We start from the raw sequence: 14,410 nt of genomic DNA, 5'->3' as shown, positions 1-14,410 counted from the left end.
AAAATGAATTGACAAGCGTTGAGAGCGAGTATTACTAACGAACTACTCTAGTCAATGGTTATTCTAATTGACGTGACTAATGAATACAAATCTGCCTCTTCATTTAACCTGACATCAATTCACACTTCTACTCCCCCTGATATGAATCCTGTTACCCTCGTACACAATCTTATTTTTACGTCCATACAAAGTGGAACGAAAGCTTGATTTCTGATGCAAAAAAGTGTTTAAAAGGGTGTGTCACATCAAATTGCATCACGGAAAAAACGCTGTAGAAATTCGCCCAGTAGACCGATCCTTTTGAAAATTTTAGACAGTAAAATAAAAACTATTAAACAACTTTTGGCATTTTCTTTTTATTCATACTTCGAGCCCAAGCCCGTATGCTCGCACCTTCCTCTTTACCCCGTCCATAAGATTTTGTACAACGTCAGGTTATAGTTTTTTTTAACAGAAATCCATTTTCTCTTGAAGTCCGCCTCCGATTTGACAACTTTTGGGTTCTTCCGGTTCATAATCGCCCAATATTTCTCTATTGGGCGAAGCTCCGGCGCGTTGGGCGGGTTCATTTCCTTTGGCACGAAGGTGACCCCGTTGGCTTCGTACCACTCCAACACGTCCTTTGAATAGTGGCACGAAGCGAGATCCGGCCAGAAGATGGTCGGGCCCTCGTGCTGCTTCAATAGTGGTAGTAAGCGCTTCTGTAGGCACTCCTTAAGGTAAACCTGCCCGTTTACCGTGCCGGTCATCACGAAGGGGGCGCTCCGCTTTCCGCAAGAGCAGATCGCTTGCCACACCATGTACTTTTTGACAAACTCGGATAGTTTCTGCTTGCGAATCTCCTCCGAAACGCTGAATTTGTCCTCTGCGGAGAAGAACAACAGGCCCGGCAGCTGACGAAAGTCCGCTTTGACGTAGGTTTCGTCGTCCATTACCAGGCAATGCGGCTTCGTCAGCATTTCGGTGTACAGCTTCCGGGCTCGCGTCTTCCCCACCATGTTCTGCCTTTCGTCGCGGTTAGGAGCCTTCTGAACCTTGTATGTACGCAGGCCCTCCCGCTGCTTGGTCCGCGACATCCCGGACCGGACTTCTCGGATCACGTCTAAACTGCTTAACTACGCGCTTGTGATCTTTTTCACTGACGGAGCATCCATTTTTGCCGTTCTTCACCTTCCGGTCGATGGTTAGGTTCTCGAAGTATCGTTTTAGTACTCTGCTGACCGTGGATTGGACGATTCCCAGCATCTTACCGATGTCCCGATGTGACAACTCCGGATTCTCGAAATGAGTGCACAGGATTAATTCACGACCCTCTTTTTCGTTCGACGACATTTTTTCCAAATTTACGAAAAATTGACAGTGAAGCATGGCCAACGTGATCTATACACTCTTATCTGATTATAAGCGAAAGCTGAAGATATAATTCCTAAAAATTAAATTTCTACAGCGTTTTTTCCGTGATGCAATTTGATGTGACACACCCTTTAGTTACACCATTAATGGACAGTTTATTGTCTACCTACCGCGAACTCAAACCAATGACCTTATACAGTTATCATGTACAAGGTTCTCGTGTTAGTATTCGTATTTACAAAACATAGCATGCAGTTTGAGAGGGAAAAATTTAGTTCACTTCGTTTCCAAGTTCAATTTCTTGGAGAAAACATACAGAAAAACGGGTTTATATCAACAAAACTCACAAATTTGTCAGTGTTTCTGAACACAACACTGCACGCTATTTCGCACGTGTGAGTAATTTTTGTGTACGATACAAAAAAAAAATACTAGCTCACCTATAGTATGTGTCAAACCATGTTGAACAAAAACAATGAAGTCCATTAGACGGGGAAGAATGAAATGCGATAGTCGAATCATAGAGTGAGATAGCAACTAAACCCCCGAATGACTGTTGAGTCATGATGACCAGGGATACCAGGTGATTTTTTCAAATGTCTTCACATGGTACGAAAAAATGTCTTCAAATGTCTTCACAATCATACCGGAGGAAACTAAAATTCATAACATACTTTTGAACAATGTTTGACAGCTTGTTCAATGTTTATTCTAAAGAAATGCGCTATATAGCAATGTCAGTTATATAGCGCATTTCATCAAAATTACCTCGAGGTTTTGAAGTTTATTTCAATAAATGTGAACAAGGAATGTATTCTGCAACTACGAACTAAATTTTGTGAGTTTACAGATGACAATAAGCTTAATATACCTACCGTTGATTGAGTGAATATCGCCCCCAGATCTTCCACAAAAACGGAAGTGCGATAACTCAATTTGTTTATTTCAGCTTTGATGTTTTGGTTGTAACTCAAATCATATCCTTAAAACTAATTATTGAAACGGTATGTAACCGGAAAACCTTCGATTTGTGAAGTGGTCGTTTGAAAGATCTAGGTTAAACTATTGTGTGATATAGACCCAAAATAATAAAAATACGTTGTCGCAATCATTCGAAATCTCGAATGCAAATCAACTAAAGGGTGTGTCACATCAAATTGCATCACGGAAAAAACGCTGTAGAAATTTAATTTTTAGGAATTATATCTTCAGCTTTCGCTTATAATCAGATAAGAGTGTATAGATCACGTTGGCCATGCTTCACTGTCAATTTTTCGTAAATTTGGAAAAATGTCGTCGAACGAAAAAGAGCGTCGTGAATTAATCCTGTGCACTCATTTCGAGAATCCGGAGTTGTCACATCGGGACATCGGTAAGATGCTGGGAATCGTCCAATCCCCGGTCAGCAGAGTACTAAAACGATACTTCGAGAACCAAACCATCGACCGGAAGGTGAAGAATGGCAAAAATGGATGCTCCGTCAGTGAAAAAGATCACAAGCGCGTAGTTAAGCAGTTTAGACGTGATCCGAGAAGTTCGGTCCGGGATGTCGCCAATAAGCTGAATTTGTCAAGTTCATTCGTCCAGCGGACCAAGCAGCGGGAGGGCCTTCGTACATACAAGGTTCAGAAGGTTCCTAACCGCGACGAAAGGCAAAACATGGTGGGGAAGACGCGAGCCCGGAAGCTGTACACCGAAATGCTGACGAAGCCGCATTGCCTGGTAATGGACGACGAAACCTACGTCAAAGCGGACTTTCGTCAGCTGCCAGGCCTGTTGTTCTTCTCCGCAGAGGACAAATTCAGCGTTCCGGAGGAGATTCGCAAGCAGAAACTATCCAAGTACATGGTGTGGCAAGCGATCTGCTCTTGCGGAAAGCGGAGCGCCCCCTTCGTGATGACCGGCACGGTAAACGGGCAGGTTTACCTTAAGGAGTGCCTACAGAAGCGCTTACTACCATTATTGAAGCAGCACGAGGGTCCGACCATCTTCTGGCCGGATCTCGCTTCGTGCCACTATTCAAAGGACGTGTTGGAGTGGTACGAAGCCAACGGGGTTACCTTCGTGCCAAAGGAAATGAACCCGCCCAACGTGCCGGAGCTTCGCCCAATAGAGAAATATTGGGCGATTATGAAGCAGGAACTCGGGAAGAACCCAAAAGTTGTCAAATCGGAGGCGGACTTCAAGAGAAAATGGATTTCTGTTAAAAAAAAACTACAACCTGACGTTGTACAGAACCTTATGGACGGGGTAAAGCACCTGGGTGGCGTCTTTAGAGAACCTCTATTGAACTGACAGGAGCCAACATATTGAGTATCCCACTGACATTTTCCCTTTGTTTTCACATTAATTGGGTATCCCACTGACAGTTCTGCTTGAGATTTCGCTAACGATCCTAGCATCAATCATAGCACCCGGCTGGGGTAAAGAGGAAGGTGCGAGCATACGGGCTTGGGCTCGAAGTATGAATAAAAAGAAAATGCCAAAAGTTGTTTAATAGTTTTTATTTTACTGTCTAAAATTTTCAAAAGGATCGGATCTACTGGGCGAATTTCTACAGCGTTTTTTCCGTGATGCAATTTGATGTGACACACCCTTTAATGTCTTCTAGAGACAATATGTATTCGGACCGCTTGACGTTTCAGAATTTGAAGTAAAAGTCGCTTTGTTGTTGAATTCATTCTATATACTTGTGGATTTTGTGCTCGGGAAAGTTTGAAAAAGGCGGGTTAATGACCCGAGACAAAAGTCTCCGTTGATTACTAAGAATAAAGGTAAACAAGTGACACTGATCAAAAAGCGAGTGAATGATACTGAGACAGAATCCCTACTTTTTTTAATGATTTTTTTCGGCAAATAGTTAGAATTTTATGGAAATAATATCTCTAAAAATTTCACTTACGCTATGAAATATCTGAAATATCTCCACGTATTTCATAATGTCTTCAACATGTCTTCACAAAATCAAATGTCTTCACAGTAAGTCAATTGTCTTCGAAATGAAGACATATCTTCAAACCTGGCATCTCTGATGATGACGGAGAAACTGCAGGAAGATGCCATAACTAATTTCCAATTGAATACGAAGGTATATTTCTTCATAGTCCGGTGACTATCTTCAGCTGAACAGGACTTTGCCGAATCCTGGTAGATATACACAATGTATACTTTGATCGACATTATATACGATTGTGATTCGATACCATTTTATATACGACTAAGAATATGCCAAGTTATACGGTTTAATGTTTGCTGGGGTGGTTTGATGAGGATTGGAGATGAAGAATCAAACCAATTCTTTTGAGAAACAGATAAAGGGAAATTAAATGAATAGAGCTAAAATAACCCTAACCAGTAAGTCACGTCCAGGTTGTTTCGGACAGTTGAGCAAAATGAAAATTCGTACTAAACCAAACCACATAGTAGAAAATATGATCGTTCAAAAAAAAAATAACCTGAATTGGTTGCAACAAGTTCGCTATCCCCGGAAACAACCCATTTTGATACAGTGGCTTCAAACCACTTATAAGAGCATAAAATGAATTGATTCCGATTATTCCGACGGTCATTTCTCAAGCAGTGGTTTACCAACACCCCGATTATCAGAACATTTCCATACTATTAATTAATCATAATTGCGATCCTTCCAACAAGTGATATTTTCCGAACCTGAATTATAAACATGATTCGCAAATGTCCCCACCCCTCTCAACTGGCGGGGCGTTGCGGGAATTAAAGGGTGTGTCACATCAAATTGCATCACGGAAAAAACGCTGTAGGAATTCGCTCAGTAGACCGATCCTTTTGAAAATTTTAGACAGTAAAATAAAAACTATTAAACAACTTTTGGCATTTTCTTTTTATTCATACTTCGAGCCCAAGCCCGTATGCTCGCACCTTCCTCTTTACCCCGTCCATAAGGTTCTGTACAACGTCAGGTTGTAGTTTTTTTTGAACAGAAATCCATTTTCTCTTGAAGTCCGCCTCCGATTTGACAACTTTTGGGTTCTTCCGGTTCATAATCGCCCAATATTTCTCTATTGGGCGAAGCTCCGGCGCGTTGGGCGGGTTCATTTCCTTTGGCACGAAGGTGACCCCGTTGGCTTCGTACCACTCCAACACGTCCTTTGAATAGTGGCACGAAGCGAGATCCGGCCAGAAGATGGTCGGGCCCTCGTGCTGCTTCAATAGTGGTAGTAAGCGCTTCTGTAAGCACTCCTTAAGGTAAACCTGCCCGTTTACCGTGCCGGTCATCACGAAGGGGGCGCTCCGCTTTCCGCAAGAGCAGATCGCTTGCCACACCATCTACTTTTTGGCAAACTTGGATAGTTTCTGCTTGCGAATCTCCTCCGGAACGCTGAATTTGTCCTCTGCGGAGAAGAACAATAGGCCCGGCAGCTGACGACAGTCCGCTTTGACGTAGGTTTCGTCGTCCATTACCAGGCAATGCGGCTTCGTCAGCATTTCGGTGTACAGCTTCCGGGCTCGCATCTTCCCCACCATGTTTTGCCTTTCGTCGCGGTTAGGAGCCTTCTGAACCTTGTATGTACGCAGGCCCTCCCGCTGCTTGGTCCGCTGGACGCATGAACTTGACAAATTCAGCTTATTGGCGACATCCCGGACCGAACTTCTCGGATCACGTCTAAACTGCTTAACTACGCGCTTGTGATCTTTTTCACTGACGGAGCATCCATTTTTGCCATTCTTCACCTTCCGGTCGATGGTTAGGTTCTCGAAGTATCGTTTTAGTACTCTGCTGACCGTGGATTGGACGATTCCCAGCATCTTACCGATGTCCCGATGTGACAACTCCGGATTCTCGAAATGAGTGCACAGGATTAATTCACGACGCTCTTTTTCGTTCGACGACATTTTTCCAAATTTACGAAAAATTGACAGTGAAGCATGGCCAACGTGATCTATACACTTTTATTTGATTATAAGCGAAAGCTGAAGATATAATTCCTAAAAATTAAATTTCTACAGCGTTTTTTCCGTGATGCAATTTGATGTGACACACCCTTTAAGCTCACTTCCGTTCGTGTATCAACAAACCGCCAATGGCACGCAGGGCCAGTGCCGTGCCGTTCCGTTCCATGCCACCCACGACGATGGTGGCGCGGCATTGTGCCAAAGTTATTAGCCAATCAGTTGAAACTAATTGGGCTAAATTTTTGATTTACATAACCTACCTCCGATACGATGACCACTCCGGTTATTGTTATTCATTGACCGATTTTATCCGCGATTTTATGGCCACTGTTATGGCCACCGCGCGTACCGAACATCAAAGCCGACACAAGTTATGGAGTGCACCAAATTGACGCATATATGTGCACAGATAACTGCTGCTGCTGCATATTTGTTTGTTTGATTTGCGCTGCACGGCAAGTTCAATTTTCCTGTTTACGAGTGTTCGCCGAGTAATAACAATATTGGCTTCAAAAAAAAAAAAAAAAACTATTCCTCTATCTGCCGCCGAGTTGCGTCTTCAATTTGCGCACCTGTCCGATGCTTCTCCCTCTTTACACCCAGAAACTTAATTCGAAAACGTTTTTCGTGTGCAATCGTTAGCGCTCGGTTGAGTGATTTTACTACGCGATGACCTCCCTCCCGTGTGGAAGAATTCAAGAATTGAGGAAAAACAGGTGAATCAGTTTGGGGTTTGGATTCAAATGTGACCTTCCGAACCGAACTGGCGGTGGCGTGTGTGGTGGGATCTCGGTCTCGGTGCTGGGCAACGAGGCGTAACGCGAAGAAGCCGAAGAAACGAATCGTTTTGTGCACGGACGATAAACGATGATATCGTGGAGTAGTAGGAGGACGAGGAGGAAGTTCATCACTTAAATAATAACACCAGTGCTGACTGACTGATTTCCGTGTACTCAATCGGAGAAGCTCGGCGGGCACAACACACACGGTTCTTGTCAGTTCCAAATCTAACCTAATTCCCATTAGGTCATCAGGTGTGTGTGTCTGTTTTCGATGTGTTTTTCTAGGTTCCAGTTAGGCAGTTAATTAGTGCGGACAAGAACCGGGGAGTGTTCCTGTGTATTTTGTGTTTCGGAAACGGCCCGAAAATTCAACCCAAAAAGATGAAGCGTGTACTCTATTTGGAAAAAGTTCGGGAGAAAAACAAAGGCATGCTGGAGGACGATACCATCATCGGGCTGCGATATCGGGTGGGTAAGCTGGTTGTTGGTTTAATATCCTAAAATAACATCGTCCTGATTTCAGACCAATCGGTCATTACATTTTCGTACGCTTTTATTCAATCATGATTTATGAAAGGGGACATAGTTTATAATAAATAAAAAACTACTTATAAAAATAATTCAAATGCAAGCACGCGGACGCTTCCGTGTGGAACGTCTGGTTTCCTTCTCTTATTAAACTGCGAGGTTGTGCAGTGGCTTCCTACTTCCTAGAAATAATGTGTTGCCCAAAAAGGCTGGTAACAGATGCGACGCAATATAGTGGCAATGATGAGTAAAGTCATCAATAAACCTGTGATGGAACTGATTGCTGTTTGCCAACAAAAGGTTTCATCCTGCAACCTACATCCAACGATTTTATTTGCTTACAATCATCGGCAAAATAAAGGGCGCACCGTCATATTTTTTCATAAGTTTTTCTAAATATTACATGAATACATATCTTATTTATTTAGTGTTTTTATTTTAGTGTAAAACAATTTTTTAGTGTAAAAGTTATGAGTTAGTGTAAAACAATGAGAAATAAGAGTGATTCAGTCTTGATCAGAAAAGGGGCTGTCCACATACCACGTGGACAGAAAAAGCACGATTTTAAACTCCCCCCTCCCCCTCTGTGGACAAGCGTGGACATTTTCATACCCCTCCCCCTGTTGTCCACGTGGACATTTTTCTTGATTTTATTAGAATAATTCGGGAAATAACTGAATTGCGCAAGAAGTAAATTTTAATTCCATTTTAGTTTATTTTGTTTCAAATTTTACTTGCTGAACCCTGCCACGTTTGCCGTGGCTCATTGGTGTTTTATGACAGAAAAATGAGTAGTAAAACAAAGCAAATATTCCATATGAGTTTAATTTTGAAATACTTGTATGTTCTTTGTTTTTTGTTTCTAAAAGGCTTTAAACTTTGCAGTTCATTCGCCTCTAATTAAAATACTTGTAATACTTTGTTTTTCTATTATCTTAAAGGCTATCTGCTATCTGGTTTGTCAACACGGAAACGCACAATATCCAGTTGGACAATCCGCATCCGAAAATAAATTACAAAATTCCAAGGAATGATCTTGAGCAAAGCCAATCGAATAAAATTAAATAGATTCAAAATCACTATCAGATACTATTTAAGCTCACGATTTTTGAACACATACCAATGTACTGGAAAAAAGGTAATGAAGATGGTAGAGTTTCGAGCGACATAGCATGCGCTGCCATAACTATTTCTCAAATAGTGACGTCAGTCGTTGTGTTTATCTTTGATTGCCCACCGCATCCATGTGAAAAAGCTATTTTCAGGAAGTAATTTATCAATTAAAAACGTTACTTTTTTTAGTGTTTCCGCTGAATATAAGGCTAATGTGATAGCGTGCAGTGAACATTTGTGAAATCACGTCGGAAAAGATGGATAAAAGTGATATTTCCATGTGCCATTTTCACTCCCCCACGTTCATAGAAACAAACGTATTTTCATTATTTTAACGTTATGAAGTGGATGTTTCGAAGGCTCTCAGTGTCGGTGTGTATGATATAAGAGAATAATCGCCAATTATTCAAAATTTCACCGAGACTGTTACTGCTTTCGAGAACTAAGCATACGACAGCTCTCTGGACCTTTTTACCACATAAATAATCGAGATAAGCCACGATACAATTGTCATCTGTTAAAAAACCAACAGTTGAATAATTTCATGAGAATTTTGGCTCAAATTATCATGCAACCGTGAGTACTTTCTGTGTGTTTCATAAATATATCTTTCTTTGGGAATCACCCAGCGTATCTATTCTAACGGAGAAACGTCTTACCTCGTGCTCGTTGATGATGAAAGTGAAGTCCAGGGCCAATGATTACTAAGCAAAGGTTTATGCGGTGTCGATGTCTTTCACGCCGCTGTCATGACGTCACAACTAAGCGTTCACCCTACGTGTCATATGTTTGAGAGAACACATCGTTAAATTGGTCGTTCTTTCATTGTGTATCACACATCTTCCCTCTTCTCAAAAAAAAGCGCAGAATTGTACACGCTGATAATAGTAATCTTTTCGTTTGTACAACTAACTTGATTGATAAATACGCAATATTTCAGAAAATAACCTTCAACGTGCGACCAAACAATCCTCTATTCATGCTAACTTGATTTTCCACACACTGATGTTGCATCGGGTACCCACCTTTGCAATGTTGTACTTGCATTGGGAGCAATATCGAAAAATGCTTCTGTCGATTCCCCTTCCCAAAAAACCAGAAAATTGTTGCCTCGAGGAACAAGAATGTAAACATGGAACAGATTCCCATCCGAAAGATTTTCGCAGGAAATTTTCAACTTAATTATCGTCAACAATATTCGTACACAAAAAGTATTTGCCAATAATATTGCATGTTTATCTAAAGATCTCTAAGGATCTGGAAGAAACCCTCTTATGGGACGATTTGCATAATCCACGAAACAAGTCTCAACTACGTGATTTCCTTCACTCAGAACCAGAGGCAAGAACCACACAATTGAAAGGATATACGATGATTCCGTAGTGATTCGATAATGGATTTTTTGGTCGCCTTGAAGTTCATGTGCCACACGTAGGTGCAGGTGGCGAACCAAATCATTGCAACGATGAAAAATGTTGCGTGAACTGTGCTAGCCAAAGATCGTTAACGCAGAATATTTGTTCGCATTGTGCCAATCAACGACGAAAAATAGCAATGGTGAACATATTGAATTGCTTTTCCCCAGGCGACGAGTTAATGAATCTGACGATGCTCGTAATCGGTGTACAGTGGATCCTTGCAATGCAATCCACAGATCATGTTGCGTTGAATTTCATCACTTCCCAAACTTTTTTACACTTGGAGGGATGCAACGTTTCGTTATATTTTTTAGATACTCGGTTTAATCACTCGTGTTATTCAACAATCGACATGGTTTCAGTGTTATCTTGCACATTTCAAGTAAAGGCAAATATACAATATCTTCTCCGTTGATCGTCTCACATTTAGGGATGAACACCGCACAAAGAAAAGGCAATATAACTGCCACTAACATACGGGTGCATGTCGCAAGGAATTGTACTGGCACAGTTTATCATGTGGTAGTTCTTGACTAAATGAATCTGTGAGATCTAGACTAAGTATTCTTAGACACTGCGGAACATTGATCCAATATGGGCGTTCTGTAACGCTAGAAGGATAGTCGCAACGACATTTGAGTCTGTTTGAATTTTGGGCATTTTACTCTGCGGACATCCCGTTCCGCTCAAACACAGAGTTTTTTGCACTACGAGCAATTTGCGAACATCCCGTTCCGCCAAAATACTGAGGACACTCCTTTTGAATTTTCATCACAATGCAAATCTGCGGACATCCCGTTCCGTCACATCACTGCGGACATCCCGTTCCGCCTTCACTACGGACATCCCGTTCCGCCACTACTCTACACACTCCATTCGGCCAAATCACTGCGGACATCCCGTTCCGCTGAAACCTGTCTGTCTGATCGCGGACATCCCGTTCCGCTTCAACACTTTTAGTTTTACGTTGAAAGGAATTGACATAAACTAAATTCTTCGAATAGCTGGGTGATTCCCTTTTCACAATTTTTTATTTATTGAAACCGTGACAATAAATTATCAGGTTCCAGGATTTTAAATGTTGCTTTATTAAGCAACTCCTGGCAGGATCGCCAATGTGTGTTTCATAAATATATCTTTCTTTGGGAATCACCCAGCGTATATATCAATTTGAAAATTATGATATCGAATGAAAAATTATGCTCGTTGATGATGAAAGTGAAGTCCAGGGCCAATGATTACTCAGCAAAGGTTTATGCGGTGTCGATGTCTTTCACGCCGCTGTCATGACGTCACAACTAAGCGTTCACCCTACGTGTCATATGTGTGAGAGAACACATCGTTAAATTGGTCGTTCTTTCATTGTGTATCACACACTTTCAACATTGCTTTGTATCTTCCATATAAATTTCATATTGAATGCAAATGATTACGACACGTTATTTTGCATGCCAATACATATATACTTCGCCTACTGCTCCACCTCTATATGTACCTCATTGAACACATACAAAGAATTGTGTTGCTGTCACATAGAATACATATTCAATTCGCGACTACGAAGCTGAATTTGACAGCTTGTGTGCGTGAAGCGAATGTCAACAAAGAATTGCAAAAAAAAATGTGATTTTTAAACGCACCGTTTTCAACGTTTTTTGCAGAAATTTTCGTAATGGTGAGTATGTATCGAAAGAACTATCCTCTAGGATGCTAATTTAGTTAAATCACATAAATTTACTGCAGGGGAAAACGTTTTCTTACCGCATCCAAAGGACACTGTCTTTACTTGTGAAAAAGTAAACATACTTTCAGGATACTAAATTTTAATGAAAATTAATAATTGTGTGTAAAATTTATCTTCCAAACGGTTGGAAAATGAGTTTTCCTTATGCAGTGAAAAAAAATTGCCGTAGCTTAAGCTGAATTTAACTTATAAGTGTTTTTCTGTGACCTTGTTTCGTGCATTATCAGGAGCCATCAGTCGGAGAAAATGAAACCTGCTACGTGGATGTGGAGTTTGCGGATGTGTTCGATTACGCTGCGGGTGGAAGCCGTTTAGTCGTCGAAGGCGAAAGAGTATTCAAAGCTGGACATATTTTAATAGTTGGTGTTGAAGAAGTTCACGATGAAGGCTTCAGTATTTTCTCGTCCTGCCTCCAGTCATCATCTCCAAGCTCGGAACCCCACACAATAAAAATTCGTACGAAAATCTCTTTCTCCAAATAGTTGTTTTCGTGTTCCTGTAAAGCTGGCAAAGGGAAGTGCAAACACGTCATGGCTGTTTTGTGTCATTTGCTTAAGTATGTTTTATTTTATTTCTTTATTATTGCACATTTTGCATCAAGTTGGACTGCTTCACACTTTTTGCGAAAATGTGAATGTGAATACTTGGAGAGTAGAAGTTCGACACGGTGAAATGGAGGCTACAAATACGGGAGGTTTTTGTAGGTTCTATCTTTAGCCGTAGTCGTTGGATCTAGTCTTGATACCGCGATTTGTCCATTTTCGGAGGGAAGGCATGAAAAGAAATTCCGGGGCGATATCTCTGCTTACATCCGGGAACGACACAAACAATACGGCTTTTGAATTTTGCAGATTGTTCGGAGTCAGCTTCAAGCTAATTTCGTCCGACTTGCATGTTCTCCGGGCAATTTGCGTAGCTTTTGACGTCCATATTTAACACGTTCTAAGGAAAATATTTTGAAAAATATTAGAGCACTGATTGAATAGAAGCCAGATCTTTGTATTTTAGGTATTTTATGAACACTAAGCGGATATTTTTATATCAAATTTCATTAATTCGGTTTACCTCTCTCGCAGGTAGATTGACAGAGGGTGTACTTCAACGGCTTTTTTTCACTACTAAATGACAATAAATTTTGGTTCGGAGCATCGAAACAGCTAAGGAAAACTATTTTTCAACAATTTGCACTAATTGTAAGATAAACACGGTACAAGTTTTCGAGAAATCAGTATATTAATTACAGAGAAAATATGCAACGGTTTGTTTACATATTTTTCACTCACACGCGAAACTTTCAAAGGTGGCGACACCATACCTTCGATGACGCGAATACTAGAAAGTTAATTTACTTTCACAGATTTATTTCAGAAGTGTGCTCATTTCATCTGGAAAGCTTGAAGCTTCTTGAGGCGTTGGCAGTAGCAACAACAATTTTTGAAGTGGCTCGTATGTTGTGTTATAATATGAGCTCCATCAGAGCTCGAGTTATTGAAGCGCACAAAAACGAACAGAACGATTTTATATACATAGACTCTTTTTCTATCATTTAAAAAGAATTGAAAAAAAAAAGATAAAGTAGGAAGCATGTACTGATATCTATAGATCCTCACTTGACAAAGGATGAGGAGTGAAAGGTCGAAATTTTTCAGAGATTTCGGAACGCCTGAATCTTCGATATAAATGATGACATTAAGATAAAAAATACAGCATTTTCAAGCTACAAATTTCTAGTGTGTGATGTGTATATGTGTTGTAGATAAAATACTTTGCAAGAACAGATGAAGCGTTTATAGTTTGTTTTCAAAGTTTCTCTAGATTTTGAGAATATATGCTTACAAGCAATCCAATCAACATGATTATTTCGCGTCCATTTGATTCATAGAGAGTTTCAGTAGAACTATTTACTACAGAGGTATTCTCTATCGAATGAAAAATTATCCTCTTTAGTTCTCCTCTACTTAAATCCTTATTAAAACGTCACAGTTTACCAGAGAGCAATTCAACGCCAAATTAATCCTTCGCTGCCCCGATCCTCCCCATTTTATTGAAATTTTGTTCATTTTTTCCAAAAATGGCCCTGAAGCCTGTTGCCCGATTGAAACATTTTTTTTTTTTAAGAAATTCATTAACCTTCTATTATTTTTTTTATAAATGTTCAAACTATTAAGAAAACTTTCTCATAAATTGAATAAAATATCGAAAACTATTATATCTGTTCAAAATAATATTATTATATATAGGTTATTAGGTAGATGATCCGAAAAATTTGAAGAGATAGGGGATCATAAAAAATCTTCCACGCTGATGATCAAATCTTAACTACGAAAGAATTATTGAACTTTTCCTTGAGACCGGTTTTTTGCCTTAAAATGACTGAACTGAAAAGTCAAAAAGTGCGCACGATGCTTTCATTTGAGGAAAACTTGCATAAAAATTATGTTGTGAACACATTTAAATTAGTGGAAGATAACAAGAAGGATAATAGTGTGGTGTCAAGGAAGGAACTGTAGAGTGGTTGGAGAGCTTCAATTTGGCTGATA

At 40.3% G+C, this 14,410-nt stretch overlaps 1 protein-coding gene and 1 long non-coding RNA gene across 9 annotated transcripts in view; both read left to right on the top strand.

Annotated features, from left to right (window-relative positions):
• Nucleotides 1–14,410, top strand: part of LOC129764724 (protein phosphatase 1 regulatory subunit 16A) — a 639,202-nt gene that overhangs the window by 548,820 nt on the left and 75,972 nt on the right. The window lies entirely within an intron of this gene.
• Nucleotides 11,701–12,349, top strand: LOC129764727 (uncharacterized). Its single transcript, XR_008741203.1, has 2 exons — nucleotides 11,701–11,801; nucleotides 12,098–12,349. It is a non-coding gene; the product is annotated as an uncharacterized LOC129764727 (long non-coding RNA).

Source organism: Toxorhynchites rutilus, chromosome 2 (genome assembly GCF_029784135.1).
Source record: "Toxorhynchites rutilus septentrionalis strain SRP chromosome 2, ASM2978413v1, whole genome shotgun sequence".
NCBI classification, from domain to species: Eukaryota; Metazoa; Arthropoda; class Insecta; order Diptera; family Culicidae; genus Toxorhynchites; species Toxorhynchites rutilus.
This window is presented reverse-complemented; position numbering and strand designations above follow the sequence as displayed.